General features: G+C 43.7%; 4 non-coding genes across 4 annotated transcripts; all 4 read right to left on the bottom strand.

Moving 5' to 3' along the window:
• Positions 1-15,871: 15,871 nt before the first annotated feature.
• On the bottom strand, positions 15,872-15,946 carry Trnat-ugu (transfer RNA threonine (anticodon UGU)). Its single transcript has one exon. It is a non-coding gene; the product is annotated as a tRNA-Thr (tRNA).
• A 331-nt stretch (positions 15,947-16,277) lies between these two features.
• Trnat-ugu (transfer RNA threonine (anticodon UGU)) lies at positions 16,278-16,352 on the bottom strand. Its single transcript has one exon. It is a non-coding gene; the product is annotated as a tRNA-Thr (tRNA).
• A 331-nt stretch (positions 16,353-16,683) lies between these two features.
• On the bottom strand, positions 16,684-16,758 carry Trnat-ugu (transfer RNA threonine (anticodon UGU)). The gene has a single exon. It is a non-coding gene; the product is annotated as a tRNA-Thr (tRNA).
• Positions 16,759-17,089: 331 nt separating this feature from the next.
• Trnat-ugu (transfer RNA threonine (anticodon UGU)) lies at positions 17,090-17,164 on the bottom strand. Its single transcript has one exon. It is a non-coding gene; the product is annotated as a tRNA-Thr (tRNA).
• Between the last annotated feature and the right edge of the window lie 50 nt (positions 17,165-17,214).

The raw sequence follows: 17,214 nt of genomic DNA on the forward strand, positions 1-17,214 counted from the left end.
CAACCATGCCCGAGGCAGGACTCGAACCTGCGACCGTAGCAGTCGCGCGGTTCCGGACTGAAGCGCCTAGAACCGCTGGGCCGCAGCGGCCGGCGATACTCTTAGTGCCTCGCACTACGTCACACACAACACATCGTGGACAACTGCGAGTTCATCGAGCTAGTTTAATGGCAGAGAGACATTTTTACTTCATAATCAAACATAATATTATAAAAAAATAAAAACTTTCTATAAAGCTTTTTGTGACTTTCCACCAATTTAGTATATATCGTCTCAATCACATTTATCACTTTTTTTTTTTTTTTTTTTACGAAAGCCGGAGATCAGTTTAACCAAAATTTTTGCGAAGAACCTAACGGTGTTCAGAAAGGTAAATACAGTTGATGGTGGAGTGTTTGTTGCTGTTAGTAGAAGTGTAGACCCGATGAAGCTTGAGTTCAAAGAAATAGTATCGACAGAAATCGAGAGATTTATACGAAATAAATTAACAAACGGCGGTGCTGTTCCCCCTTGGTACACAAAACGAGTCAGAACACTGTTGCGGAAACGAAGCTGGCGATCTTTTACAGATGCTCGAAATGTAGGGCCGACTTCAGTGCGAGATGCTTATTGAAGTTTCCAAAACGAAAGTTTGTCTCGAAACCTGGCAGAAACTCCAAAGAGATTTTAGTCGTATGTTCAAATGGTTCAAATGGCTCTGAGCACTATGGGACTCAACTGCTGTGGTCATTAGTCCCCTAGAACTTAGAACTACTTAAGCCTAACTAATCTAAGGACATCACACACATCCATGCCCGAGGCAGGATTCGAACCTGCGACCGTAGCAGTCGCACGGTTCCGGACTGCGCGCCTAGAACCGCGAGACCACCGCGGCCGGCTAGTCGTACGTGAAGTATGTTACCAGAAAGACACAATACCTTCTCTACGCGATAACAATGGAAATACTATCGATGACAGTGCTACTAAAGCTTAGCTATAAACACAGCCTTCGTGTATTCCTTCGCCAGAGAAGATGAAGTAAATATTCCACAAATCGAATCAATAACAGCTGTTAACATGAGTAAGTTAGAAGTAGATATCCTCGAACTAGTGAAGCAACTTAAATCATTCAATAAAAGCAGCTCAGTATATCAATTAGGTCCATTCAGAGTATTCTGATGAAATAGCTCCATACTTCACAACCGTATACAACCGCTCAAGAAAGCTCTATTGACACGTAGTCAGAAAGGATCTAGAAAACATCGTTCCTCTGAAACACAACTAGAGCTCTTTACTCACTCGAAGTGTTGAGAGCTATTTACAAGGGATTTCAAACCGGTTCCGTATTTCTTTTGACACCGTACCACACGAGCGGCTTGTAGTGAAACTGCGTGGTCACAGAATATCGTCTCAGTTATAGACTGGATTCATGATTTCCTGTCAGAGAGGTCACAGTCCGTAGTAACTGGCGGAATGGCATAGAGCAAAACAGAAATTATTTCTTGTGATCCCCAAGGTGGTGTTACAGCCGCTCTGTTGTTCCTTACCTAGTAAAATCATCAGAATATAAAAACAAATAGCAAAACGATTTAGAAAAGATATCTGTATGGTGCGAAAATTAGCAATTGATCCTTAAATAATGAAAATTGTGAGGTCTTCCACACGAGAGCTAAAAGGAATCCGTTAAACTTCCGTTACACGATAATCAGTCAAATCTGAAGGCCGTAAATCCAACTAAATACCTAGAAATTACAATTACGAACAACTTAAATAGGAAAGAATACTTGTAAAATGTGGGGAAGGCATACCAAGGACTCCGTTTTATTGGCAGAATACTTAGCAAAAATAATACATCTACTAAAGAGACTGCCTAAATATGATTGTCAATTCTCTTTTGGAGTACTGCTGCGCGGTTTTGGTTCCTTACCAGATAGGACTAACGGACTACATCGAGAAAGCTCAAAGAAGAGCAGCACATTTTGTATTATCTCGAAATCGGGGAGAGAGTGTCACTGACATGATACAGGATTTGGGAAGAACATTGCGCCGGAATATTCTCACGAAATTTCAGTCATCAATTTTCTCCTCTGAATGGCGCCGACCTACATAGGAAAAAACTACCATAATTCTAAAATATGGGAAATCAGAGGTCGCACAGAAAGATATAGGTGTTCGTTTCCCCTCGTGCTGTTCGAGAGTGGAATAATAGAAAAATATTATTGTGAAGGAGGTTCGATGAACCCTCTGCCAGGTACTTAAGTGTGATTTGCAGAGTAGACATGTAGATGTAGACATAGACGTGAGGACCAGCTTCAGCAGTTCATCTCAGTCACACGTACTACTATAAATGCAACTAGCACATTCTTAATTTAAGTCTTCAGGCAACATCTGTTATATTCAGCACTTGAAACAAACAGCCAGTATAGCGTTGTAAAAATTCTATACATTCAAGCGTCTACGTAATTGTTTTCGTTACGGTAAGCAGAGGTTTGCCATGTAAGCTTCTTGACTTCAAGTACAGCTTACATGGCAAACCTCTGGTTTTCAAGTGCAGCTTACAGGGCAAATGTATGTCTGCAATCAATGACTGTAGGAAAAATAATTACGTATGCATTTGAATGTATAAAATTCTTATGACGCTATACTGGCTCTTTGTTTCAGTAGCCACCTAAGATAGCGGGACTGATTATAACAGTGTTTATCTAGAGATTTAAAATAAGAATATCATGGACGATGCAGTGGTGTTGTGCACTATATGTAATCTGCATGTAATCTGAAGATGACAATTAAACAAGTGAAACTGCTCATCATTTTGTAAACAGAAACTTTTTTTAACGGTGAACGCGATTGAGACAATATACAGATACTATTTAACACATTTTAGAAAGTTTTTAAAATTTTAATAATTTTATATTTTATTATCTGCTTACAATTGCTTTCTCCTTTTCTGAAAATGTCAGAAATAATCTGCTTTTTGCCTCAAATGAGCGTTCCTGTCATATCCCTGAATACTGACCGTTCCCCCCTCGGACCATGTATGAAATACAGTGATAATGCTGATGGCAGAGACTTTCCTTCCCTTACCAGAGATTCTGAGCAATGCAAACTTTTCTCAAACACCAAGCATTTCCGAGGACGGATTCAAAAATGGCTCTGAGTACTACGGGACTTAACTTCTGAGGTCATCAGTCCCCTAGAACTTAAACCTAACTAACAAGGCCGGTGTGTCCTAAGAGTTCTAGGCGCTACAGTCTGGAACCGCGCGACCGCTACCGTCGCAGGTTCGAATCCTACCTCGGGCATGGATGTGTGTGATGTCCTTAGGTTAGTTAGGTTTAAGTAGTTCTAAGTTCTAGGGGACTGATGGCTAAAAAATGGTTCAAATGGCTCTGAGCACTATGGGACTTAACATCTGTGGTCATCAGTCCCCTAGAACTTAGAACTACTTAAACCTAACTAACCTAAGGACATCACACACATCCATGCCCGAGGCAGGATTCGAACCTGCGACCGTAGCAGTCGCGCGGTTCCGGACTGAGCGCCTAGAACCGCTAGACCACCGCGGCCGGCAGGGGACTGATGACCTCAGAAGTTAAGTCCCATAGTGCTCAGAGCCATTTGAACCATTTGACATCACACATATCCACGCCCGAGGCAGGGTTCGAACCTGCGACCATAGTGGTCGCGCGGTTCCAGACTGTAGCGCCTAGAACCGCTCGGCCACCAAGGCCGGCCCGAGGACGGAGTTCAATAATTTTCGCGCAAGAGCGAAGGAGAACGCCGCTCTGTTATTATAGTAGCCAGTGCGTGCTCTACGCAACTTGGTAAAATTTTTACTTTGGAAAAATTTCCATGTGCCCAAATGAGGACACTAATAACCTCGCTGTCGCGCAACTTAAATCCACAGTAATGCAGACGCATACACACACGCACGCACACACATACACACACACACATACACACACACACACACACAAGCGTCCAAATAAATTTCAGTCCACTAAGAAGCAAGAGGAACGTGACTCTTGTGCCGTTCCTAGCTTCTGCATTCCTCTTTTGCAATTCCGCTCGCCGTTTTTCTGGGCCGACGGAAGGAAGGAGCGGAGACCTGTCAGGGAAGGAATATTAAATGCCGATACGGCGTCGCGGCCGACACAGGAACCGTGCCGAGTGCCGGCTGGGCTGCGCACGGGAAGGGGAGGAGAGCGGAAAGAAGTCGGCGCAGTGGCGCGCGGCGTCGTCACCCGATACCAGCCGGGCTGCGCCAGTCCGCCAAGCCCACAGGACCGGCCCTGGCCCGGCGGACGCTCGAGTTGCGGCTGGTCTCGTCCGGGAAAGAAGACACCTGCTGCTCGATCAGGCGGGCTCGCGTTACAGGAAGCCGCCACAACCTCTGTGGAGTGCCTGCACCACTGCAGGTATTCCGGCGCGCCACTACTGTTACACTCCGAAATCCGAGGTCCCGAAGCCACTCCGCCGCTACAGCTGTCACACGCGCTATCGCTCTTCGTGCGGAAGTTGAGAGACCCTTACGTCTCCGCGCCGAGCAGTGCTGCTGGGGGATTAGGAACGCCGCGATTTTTCTAAAGCTGAAAGTATCTACTTACAATCTTCCCCCTCGTCTTCCCCAGCGTAAACTTGGCCAGTCACTCGTTCTGACGAACGTGGATAAAAAAGACTAAGAGTCAGCTTTACTAGCTACGTTAGTGAACCTGCGAAAAACGATGTAAACTTGGCAAGTACTACACTACTGGCCATTAAAATTGCTACACCAAGAAGAAATGCAGATGATAAACGGCTATTCATTGGTCAAATATATTATACTAGAACTAGCATGTGATTACATTTTCACGCAATTTGGGTGCATAGATCCTGAGAAATCAGTACCCAGAACAACCACCTCTGGCCGTAATGACGGCCTTGATACGCCTGGGCATTGAGTCACACAGAGCTTGTAGAAAGCTGCCCATGCAGCTTCAACACGATACCACAGTTCATCAAAAATAGTGACTGGCGTATTGTGACGAGCCAGTTGCTCGGCCACCATTCACAAGACGTTTTCAATTGGTGAGAGATCTGGAGAATGTTCTGGCCAGGGCAGCAGTCGAACATTTTCTGTATCCAGAAACGCCCGTACCGGACCTGCAACATGCGGTCGTGCATTATCAAAAAAATGGCTCTGAGCACTATGGGACTTAACATCTACGGTCATCAGTCCCCTAGAACTTTGAACTGCTTAAACCTAACTAACCTAAGGACATCACACAACACCAGGTCGTGCATTATCCTGCTGAAATGTAGGGTTTCGCAGGGATCGAATGAAGGGTAGAGCCACGGGTCGTACCACATCTGAAATGTAACGTCCGCTGTTCAAAGTTCTCTCAATGCGAACAAGAGGTGACCGAGACGTGTAACCAAGGGTACCCCATACCATCTGTAAGTAGGCTGTTTAGATTTTTATGTTGGTAACGCCACACAGCGCTCTGTATGAAAATCACTGACTGTGCTGTGTGCAATCTGAGGCTGGTCGGCATGGTTGCGATATTTGCCACTGTAGTGTTGGGCAGTTGGCTTTTAACAGCGCGTAGCGTTGCGCAGTTGGAGGTGAGCCGCCAGCAGTGCTGGATGTAGGGAGAGAAATGGCAGAGTTTTGAGAGTGGTTGATCTGGACGTGTGTCCATCAGAGACAGTAAATTTGTAAAACTGGATGTCATGAACTGCTATATATATTATGACTTTTGAACACTATTAAGGTAAATACATTGTTTGTTCTCTATCAAAATCTTTCATTTGCTAACTATGCCTATCAGTAGCTAGAGCCTTCAGTAGTTAGAATCTTTTATTTAGCTGGCAGTAGTGGCGCTCGCTGTATGCAGTAGTTCGAGTAACGAAGATTTTTGTGAGGTAAGTGATTGATGAAAGGTATAGATTATTGTTAGTCGGGGCCATTCTTTTGTAGGGATTTTTGAAAGTCAGATTGCGTTGCGCTAAAAATATTGTGTGTCAGTTTGGTGTTGATCAGAATAGGCAAAGAGCGAAATGTCTGAGTGCGTTCAGTTCTGCTCAGCTGTTTGAAAATCAAATAATGTAAGAGGTTTTCAGCACAGTAATTCATAAATTTTTCTAAGGGGACGTATCACATCACGCCGGGAGATACGCCAAGATGGCGATGACGAATACACGCTTCCAATGTGCCGGCCGAGCAGTTCTAGGCGCTACAGTCTGGAACTGCGTGACCGCTACGGTCGCAGGTTCGAATCCTGCCTCGGACATCGATGCGTGTGATGTCCTTAGGTTAGTTAGGTTTAAATAGTTCTAAGTTCTAGGAGACTGATGAATGGTTCAAATGGCTCTGAGCACTATGGGACTTAACTGCTGTGGTCATCAGTCCCCTAGAACTTAGAACAACTTAAACCTATCTAACCTAAGGACATCACACACATCCATGCCCGAGGCAGGATTCGAACCTGCGACCGTAGCGGTCGCGCGGTTCCAGACTGAAGCACCTAGAACCGCTCGGCCACTTCGGCCGGGTGGGACTGATGACCTCAGAAGTCCCATAGTGCTCAGAGCCATTTGAACAATTTTTTGTGTTCACCGTGATGTCGCCAAACACGGATGCGACCATCATGATGCTGTAAACAGAACCTGGATTCATCCAAGAAAATGACGTTTTGCCATTCGTGCACCCAGGTTGAGTACAGCATGGCAGACGCTCCTGTCTGTGATGCAGTGTCAAGGGTAACCGCAGCCATGGTCTCCGAGCTGATAGTCCATGCTGCTGCAAACGTCGAACTGTTCGTACAGATGGTTGTTGTCTTGCAAACGTCCCCATTTGTTGACTCAGGGATCGAGACGTGGCTGCACGATCCGTTACAGCCATGCGGATCATACCTGTCATCTCGACTGCTAGTGATACGAGGCCGTTGGGATCCAGCACGGCGTTCCGTATTACCCTCCTGAACCCACCGATTCCATGTTCTGCTAACAGTCATTGGATCTCGACCAACGCGAGCAGCAATGTCGCTATACGATAAACCGCAATCGCGATGAGCTACAATCCGACCTTTATCAAAATCGGAAACGTGATGGTACGTGCCCGACCGCCCGCGAAAGTCAAAGGTCCCGAGTTCGAGTTTCGATCGGGCACACAGTTTTAATCTGCCAGCAAGTTTCATATCAGCGCACACTCCGCTGCAGAGTGAAAATCTCATTCTGTGTGATGGTACGTATTTCTCCTCCTTACACGAGGCATCACAACAACGTTTCATCAGGCAACGCCGGACAACTGTTGTTTGTGTGTGAGAAATCGGTTGCAAACTTTCCTCATCTCAGCACGTTGTAGGTGTTGCCAACGGCGCCAACCTTGTGTGAATGCTCTGAAAAGCTAATTATTTACATATCACAGCATCTTCTTCCTGTCAGTTAAATTTCGCGTCTGTAGCAAGTCATCTTAGTGGTGTAGCAATTTTAATTGACATTAGTGTACTTAACCACTATATTATTGCGCTTGGAATTTATTGTGAACACCGTTATCGGGAACACGCATTTGTGTTACAGTAAACGACTACAGTGGTGATTACGGAAAACTGATCACAATGCAACTCTTTTAAGTCACTTGTGCGCGTACTACCAACTTCGATTACGCGAGGACTCACGGTAAGCCGATCGAAGAGCTCTCACGCCCAGACACAATAATATTGTGGTCGATCAATATTACTCGTACGTCGTGTCATCGGAGTCCTTCCGAAACACATAAAACGCAGACACGTCAGATTACGAGAATTCACTACGTCGGGAAGAAGGATCGAATTACCACTATCATGATCAGTCCCTTGTAAATAATAGAAGCATTTATTGAAAATAAAGTGATCTGTGCACCATAAAAGCAGCTCTACCACTATAGTGCACCGCATGTTACAAAGTAAAAACTTAAAAAGAAATTAATCGTAAACAAATAGCTCCAATGGAGACTGTGATGTCAAGTTCCGAACGTATTTATGAAGACATAAAGGAATTACAGACGTTGGCTGCGAGCGGATATTGATTGTAACTAATGGTGAAAGTTGAAAATTTGTGTCGGACAGGGATTCGAACCCGAATCTCCTACTTACTAGGCAAATGCTATGACCACATTTTTTCCCTCGATCTCGTGTTATTCGTTGCATTTGTTCGGGGCGGTTCTTACATGACAACAGTTCAAGTTCATCGTTGATCCACTCACTCATCTTTCTTATTATTATGATTATTATTACAGTGGGCGGATAACCATCTCACTGAATACGCTGAGCTACAGTGCTGGATAATTTTTTTAACCACCAGGATTCGATTCAGCTTACGCCAACCACTCAGCCATCTGGACACAGTGGTCATTACAGCTGCACGGACTATTCTAGCACGACTCCCGTCAGACCCAAATTCTCAACGTATCCGTACGCTACTAAAGTAACCCCCCTTGCCCTTTAACCTAAATACTCGCGGCATTTTGCCTATTCCCGTAAGAGTACGACCTGGTGTGGGTCTGCACTGAAGATGTCGTTGGCTGGTTCCCTTCACTTATATCTAAAAGTGGTCTATGTTCATTCGGACATGCCGAAAATAACACACACGCACACACACATTTTGTCTGTTTGAACACGCTAATCTCCAAAATTACTTGACGAATTTTCATGGGGAGTTTACAGGTGACTTTACAGTAGCTTGGGCAACTTAAAGGCTTTATTTCATCAAAATCGGATCACGAAAACGCAGATATCGTGACTTAAAGTTCGATCCGAAACCGTCTGCTCAGCTGAGTAGTTCGGATGTTTAATCCCCACAGCTTAGTACACCAAAGAACGAGTAGATGGAGCTGTTAGTTTCGAAGTACACCAGACAACAAGTAGACAGTGCTGTTAGATTTTTGTAACTGAGTGACGAATATATTTTCGGAAGCTTACGTCACTGGCAGAATTAAGCGCCGCAATACTAACTTTAAGAATACAAAGTAACATCAAATTTAGTTAGTTAGGATTTTACTGATTTCGCCGGCCGCGGTGGTCTAGCGGTTCTAGGCGCTCAGTCCGGAGCCGCGCGACTGCTACGGTCGCAGGTTCGAATCCTGCCTCGAGCATGGATGTGTGTGATGTCCTTAGGTTAGTTAGGTTTAAGTAGTTCTAAGTTCTAGGGGACTGATGACCATAGATGTTTAGTCCCATAGTGCTCAGAGCAATTTGAACCATTTTTGTTTTTACAGATTTCGCTTTGCGGGCTGAAGACTTAACGGCATTGTTTTGCTTCTTTCAGTAGATTTTGGTTATATTCCTTTTTTAGGAAAAACCAATTTATTAAGTTTGCTTTTTAATTTGATGTCTACTAATAAAAATGCCAAGAAAACGGTCGAGTCTTTCTGAATACACCAGAATGCCTAAAAGACTGCGGACTACGCTGTCTCAAGAATCCAGTGAAGGTCGTGAAGCGAGACTTGTTACAACTCCAGAATGTCAGGCACCAACTCGCTCATTGGAAACTCTTCCAAAAGCGGGGCGCGACGTAACTTTTATAGAGGGCGTCATCCATTATCTCACTTCTCAGATACTTCACTCACGCAGGATTATAGTTACTTCTCAAGAATATAATATCATAGAAACGGAAATTTTAATGGTAAGTTAGTCGGGGGAGAGAGTTTTTATACCTCAGATCCCTCTTATTCCTAACGATCTGTCATTTCCCTTTAAATGTGTACATTTTCCCATGAACATAAATAAAGCACATGGTCAGACACTGCGGACTATAGCTTCCGTTGCTTTTTGCACATCAAGCTCTATGTAACTCTCTCTCGTGTCAGCTTTTCTTTCATGTCCACAGTCATAGTACCTCAAACATTGTCTGATGAGAAGCTTTACAAGTCAAAAGTAAATTGCACGCGTGCAAGGTCTCCTGCACAGAGAACGTTGGCTTTCACAGATAGTGTTGAGTAAATTAACAAGAACAACTTCAACTTTTTGTCGATATGAAGACGAAATGATTCTCGTAAAAAAAGGCTTTACAGCTGTAGTCGGGACCACGATAAACAGTCGAATTACAAACAAATTAAGGAAAAAAGCCCGATAAATCGACTAAGTATCATAATTCTCTTCAGAATACAACAGAGGGTATTTCAGTTCTCATATACAACAGAGACTGTAAATATATTCCTGGCGTTGAGGCAGAATGGGGACGATATGGAATGTAGTAAATTCAGAACAAAACTTCAAAACGCCAAAATCTCTAGTAAAGAATTTACTTCCATAACTGACTTCGGTTGGACTATGTTACCATCTTCGGATCTTAAGCTCTACCTGATTCACATAATCTCCTTCATCAGTGCTATGTATCGTCTTAAATCACGAATGTACACGTGGAGCTCGTGGAAATCATTGGATATCGGCAAGCCAAATTTGAACTTTTGTAACCAGTGCTCTCCTAGGAACTTAAATAATTCATCAGACTCACAAATAAACACAGAATATTGTTCGACAAACCTAAAATCTTGTCGTACTCTTCTACATACAGGGAACCTGTTGTTAAAGAAGTATGATAAATCAAAATATGTGAGAACGTTTCAACCGAGACAGTGGTTGTAATGCTAGTAGTGCGTGTCAGCTCTCTCTCTCTCTCTCTCTCTATCTATCTCTCTCTCTCTCTCTCTCTGAGGAAACACAGAGGAACGCGCTGAATTGTTTATTGTTTACGTCCCCACGAGAGCGCTGGCGTCACCACTGCAGACATGGACACAATCCTTGGCTGCATGACTTAATTGTAACTTACGGCGACCAATCGCAAGCTGTCTATGGACAATAAATGGTCACAAATGGTCGCAACAGCAGCGGTCATGACAATGAGTGGTCGCTGATGAAGACGATGGGCGATTTCGTAGAAATATTGAGAGTTTAACCAGATTTGACGCGCGTAATATACCGACAATGTTTCATTGAAGGGTGTCGTCGTGAGAAACTTCGATACCATATCTGACCGTGTCGAGTGCTTCATACGCCCAGTTAGGTTTGAGACACGACCCCTCCCGTCGGAGGTTCGAGTCCTCCCTCGTGCATGGGTGTGTGTGTTGTTCTTAGCGTAGATTAGTTTAAGTAGTATGTAAGTCTAAGGACCGGCGGCCTCAGCAGCTTGGTCCCTTAGGAATTCACAAGTACACACACACACACACACACACACACACACACACACATTTAGGTTGGTAGCAACAAGACAAGTTACGTGACTACTCTATTCTCTGGCTGCTTCATCGGTTCTTCACTGTGCATCGACACCAGAACCTCATATAAGAGATTCAATAGCCCACTTGACTTCTCATCATAATTGAATTGCTGTGCCCATTTATAAATCAAAAACATTCGCAAACTCCTTCCTTGTTTCTGCCGTCCACCCCTGAAACAAACTGACCTTCACTCTCAGCTCAGTTCAGTGCACCATTGCTTTTAAGAACAAAGTGAAGCACTGCCATCTGCTCTCGACATAACGTTTTCTATTTTCAAAAATTGACGCGTATTAGCTTCTCCCTTCCATTTTCTTCTAGTTACGCCGGCCAGTGTGGCCGTGCGGTTCTAGGCGCGTCAGTCTGGAACTGCGTGACCGCTACGGCCGCAGGTTCGAATCCTGCCTCGGGCATGGATGTGTGTGATGTCCTTCGGTTAGTTAGGTTTAAGTATTTCTAAGTTCTAGGGGACTGATGACCACAGATGTTGAGTCTCATAGTGGTCAGAGCCATTAGAACCATTTTTTTTCTTCCTTATTTCTCTTTTATTTGCCAATAAGTCATGGCGCTTCCTTCATTAATTGTCTTTTATCACTTGCCTCTTTCTGTCCCTCTTCCAGGGGATTTTCTCCGCTCAGGGACTGGGTGTTGTGCTGTCATCATCATTTCCCCAATGTGGCGTCGAATGTAATAAGACCTGTACTAAGGCGGCCGGACCTGCCCCGCAAGGGGCCTCCCAGCCAATGACACCAAACGCTCATTTCCATTTACTCATGCAGACTGCAGCTAGTGCTCACTGTTAAACCTGCATTGCCATAATTTGTGTTTATCGGTGCACTTCGCATCAATGAATATATTTTTCCGCATTGCTGTAATTTTTTTCTTAAGAAAATAATAAACGGCCAATCAGTTGCAAAATGGAAGGCTTATTTAAACTGCTTGGTCAGGTTTTCAACATTTATAAAAATGTTTTCTCCAGAAGGAAATGTTGACAACTGGTCACATTTTGTGGCAGAGGTACCTAAAATATAGCCAAAGGTTTCAGTAAAATATCAGATTTCAGCTTCATATATTTAAAACACACACAACATGATGGCTGTCATTTAGTATTACCTCACCAAAGTACAGCCAGTGCACAAACTGTACATTGGTGAGGTAATACTAGTGACAACCACTATGGTACACATGTTTTAATTATGGTTCTTTTTGCCAATATTTTAATGCACCCCTGCCACAACGTAAAAACAGTTGTCAATATTTTCTTCTGAAGAAGACCTTTTTATAAATGTTGAAACTATGATCAAGTAGTTTAGATATGCCTTCCATTTTGCAACAGTGGATGTTTGTTACTTCCTCAAGAAAAAATACATAAAAAAGTCTATGTGTTTATTTGTGCATGTCAGGTATATTCTCCCAATCTCCTGGACCAATTTCAGTGAAACCTGGCAGAGAAACACCAGCCTCATGAGTATCTGCAGTATGAGGTTTACAACCTACTAGCTCCAATAGGAGCAGAGATATGGGAGAAAACGTGATTTTTCATCCCCTTGCATATAGGTGACCCTGCATAACAGAACTGTTTTGTGGAAACAGTATCAGCCTGCCAATTCACCCTGATTAGCAGGGCAGCCTTCATTTCAGGGGAAAGAAACGATTATCCAGGCCCCAATATGTAGCCTGTCCTGTATGACAGGCATATTGTGGAAGTAAAATTGGCCTGCTTTATTGAACTATATTTCAAGGATTACAGGTGATAATGAGTGTGGCTGGAAACAGGTTAGACGGATAGAGGAGGGTAGTGAAGCAGCAGAGGAATTGTACAAAGAGAGAGGAGGAGGGGGAGATGCATGTGGCATGTGGAAGAAGTAGAGGGGTGGTGGGCAGGTTGGAAAGGAAGAGGGGGTGGTTGAGGATGAAAAGAGAGTGAGGAAGGAGGGTATGGTCAGAAGGAGAGGGTAGAGAAAATGGACAAAGAGAGGGGAGGAGGAGATGTAAATGGAGAAAGTGTGGAGGAAGAGATAAAAGTGGCAGGACAAAGTGGATAGACAGAGGGAGAAAGAGGTAAACACAGAAATATGTAGGAGGGGGAAAGCCTATACCTATAACAGATGTAATTTATAACATGACTATCGTAATGAAAGACAACTGCCTCAATTCCAAAAGTACAATCCGCAAACAGCCTCACAGAGATTGTGCGTCATCCACTGAGGCTATACTTCGAGCTGTAAGACACGGCACAATCCAAAGACACTGTGGTGTGAAACCAGCAATGTTCATAATTACAGAGAATTTGCATTCAGTATTTTGCAATGTATATTTTTGCCGCTGACAAAACTTCGTCGACGACTATTGCTGCGCTTGGTGGCAAGGAATAATGATGAATTCATACCTGTAATAGTGTTGATGATTAAATACTGAAGAACATTGTATTATTGGCAGGCATCCTGAATCCTGGTTTGGTTATTCTGGCCTACTAACATTTTTAAAAGAAAGGCGTTTAACATCCCGACGGTGATATGATTATTAGCGATGGAGCTCAGATTGGATAATAAATGGCAAGGGAAAAGGATAGGCCCTCTTCTTAGAAATCGTCCCAAGCATTTTCCTCAACGTGATTAGCGAAACTACGGGAAAACTAAATCTGGATGACTTGCTGGTGGGCTTAAAACCTGATTCTTGCAAATAAAAACCACTCCACCAAATCACTTAGAGCGACTTCTCCATATTGTACAAAACGTTAAACCTAATATAAATTTATCAACTGAATCTGCCATTAAAGTTGACTGCTATGCGCTGGATCACACTTATTTTGTTATAGAGTCAGAAAGGTTGGCTATTACAGAGATCGCTAGCATTTTGCTCGAAGGGATGAGTAGATATTTAAACTTTCTGATCTGTTAAAAAATTATTACTAATGCCAAAGTGAATCTCATTTTTACAAATGGAGATTATTCAAATATAAAAAATGTCATTTCCTATGAATGTATGTATGAATTTAGTGAACTGTATCACATGAAAAAATCCACAAAATGTAAATACCACACCTTGCAAATTTAGATATTTAAAAGATTATACTGAACATGAAAATGAATACATAAAAAAATGCTACACTGTTATAAAGGAAGAGTCAGTTATCTGGAGTGAATATTTAGCGTCGAAAAACAGTATCGTTAGGCAAGCATGAAAAACCAGGTACCCCAAAAAAAGCCATACTAGCGTTGGGATTTAGCGGAAATCATGAAATATCTCCTGGCACATGAATTTTTAATTAAATAACAAGAAAAACTTTTTTCAGTTTTTGAACATCTCTTGGTCTTCAGATTTTGGGCATATGTATCGAATGGGCAGGAATGGTCAAACCACGTAATAATCTGTACAGAAAATAACTTAACAAATATGAACAATGAAGTTAAAAACGTGATTTTAGAAGACGGAACAAGAAAAGCAGAAGCGTCACGAAAACAGATGTTTTCAAAGGACAGCCTGTCCAAGAGAATTCTTACACCGTAGTCAGAAGAACCATAAAATGAAGAGACAGCGATATCATGAGAATAGATGACCGTTGACTGCCAGAACTGGAACAGGCTTGTGATCGTTAGCTCGTCCCACAGAACGAAAGTGGAGTTACGTCTCTTTGGTGTTTAAATTATTTGTGATATACTATAAGTGAAAATGTATATAGACGGATGTATATTCCACCTTCAGCCTTAAATAGCTTGTATAATGTATGCCCCAGAAATTGTAGAAGCATCTTTAGGTACTCTGGTTACTACAGCATGTATTCACTTCCTTTGCGTCATTACTGGAGTTTTGCCTATTTACCACTAATGGATTTACCACTGTCTCCTGAATTCTGTTACGTTACTATACTGACACAACAAATCGTACAAAAGTATGCGTGCACCTTTCATAGAAACTAGAGCATCTAAATATGATTGCAGTATGTCACTGGACGTGATTTAAAATTAAGTCATTCGTGACTGAAAGCTGCATATACATTCATTCACTGTTATTACTACAGAACAGTTCTCTCAAACGTAATGAATGATATAAGCTAAACTGATGTGAAAAGCTACTGTGTTGTGGTACCACGTCATTCCTACAGAATATTATGATCTGTCGCTTCCATCTTCTTGCTGAGGGTTCCTAGCCGAGCTGGCAACGCGTTGTATTCTGTAGTTAGTTAATTATTTCCATGTTCCATGCATCGTTTGAACAATTACAGTAGAGTCCCGTTAATCCGAACTATTGGAACCGGACCGTGTTCGGGTTACCGATTTGTTCGGATTAGCCGGAATTACGGTGACGAGTTAATAGAATGAAGTATACCAAGCAGATAAGTAGGTACACCTTGGCAACAAATGGGAACAAGTGTTGGAACAATGGCTCACTCTCCCTCCCTGCCCTTGTTGTTGCGCATTGTTGAGACCTTTGCAGTGTCTGAGGTCAGTGAACTGCCAGTTGGCTCGCAAAGCGCTTGGTTACGTTAGTTATCGATCGCTGGCACGTGCAACAGCTCTATTGTATTCGTTTGGTTGTAGTGACGTGCGTGTTTTCGTCATGAGTAAACGGAAACATACAATTGAAATGATAATTAAATGAACACCCTAGCTGCAAGCAGGCGTTGATACACTTCGTTGGGGACATGTTGAAAATGTGTGCCCCGACCGGGACTCGAACCCGGGATCTCCTGCTTACATGGCAGACGCTCTATCCGTCTGAGCCACCGCGGGCTCAGAGGATAGTGTGTCTGCAGGGACTTATCCCTTGCACGCTCCCCGTGAGATCCACATTCCCAACATGTCCACAACACTACATTCGTAGTGCGCCTATTAGATGTTTGCCCATCGTACTCATTACTCGTGGCAGATTAATCTACCAAGTCCCGTACGAGTTCGGGCATAGCGTGTGCGTTCGCACACAAGAAGGTCAAAGGCCGGGAACCCATATTTATTTTAACTATATATGACCATGCAGCTTTGCTAGAATTGAAATGATAATTAAATGAACACCCTAGCTGCAAGCAGGCGTTGATACACTTCGTTGGGGACATGTTGAAAATGTGTGCCCCGACCGGGACTCGAACCCGGGATCTCCTGCTTACATGGCAGACGCTCTATCCGTCTGAGCCACCGCGGGCTCAGAGGATAGTGTGTCTGCAGGGACTTATCCCTTGCACGCTCCCCGTGAGATCCACATTCCCAACATGTCCACAACACTACATTCGTAGTGCGCCTATTAGATGTTTGCCCATCATACTCATTACTCGTGGCAGATTAATCTACCAAGTCCCGTACGAGTTCGGGCATAGCGTGTGCGTTCGCACACAAGAAGGTCAAAGGCCGGGAACCCATATTTATTTTAACTATATATGACCATGCAGCTTTGCTAGAATTGAAATGATAATTAAATGAACACCCTAGCTGCAAGCAGGCGTTGATACACTTCGTTGGGGACATGTTGAAAATGTGTGCCCCGACCGGGACTCGAACCCGGGATCTCCTGCTTACATGGCAGACGCTCTATCCGTCTGAGCCACCGCGGGCTCAGAGGATAGTGTGTCTGCAGGGACTTATCCCTTGCACGCTCCCCGTGAGATCCACATTCCCAACATGTCCACAACACTACATTCGTAGTGCGCCTATTAGATGTTTGCCCATCATACTCATTACTCGTGGCAGATTAATCTACCAAGTCCCGTACGAGTTCGGGCATAGCGTGTGCGTTCGCACACAAGAAGGTCAAAGGCCGGGAACCCATATTTATTTTAACTATATATGACCATGCAGCTTTGCTAGAATTGAAATGATAATTAAATGAACACCCTAGCTGCAAGCAGGCGTTGATACACTTCGTTGGGGACATGTTGAAAATGTGTGCCCCGACCGGGACTCGAACCCGGGATCTCCTGCTTACATGGCAGACGCTCTATCCGTCTGAGCCACCGCGGGCTCAGAGGATAGTGTGTCTGCAGGGACTTATCCCTTGCACGCTCCCCGTGA

Source organism: Schistocerca nitens, chromosome 1, assembly GCF_023898315.1.
Source record: "Schistocerca nitens isolate TAMUIC-IGC-003100 chromosome 1, iqSchNite1.1, whole genome shotgun sequence".
Lineage (NCBI taxonomy): Eukaryota > Metazoa > Arthropoda > Insecta > Orthoptera > Acrididae > Schistocerca > Schistocerca nitens.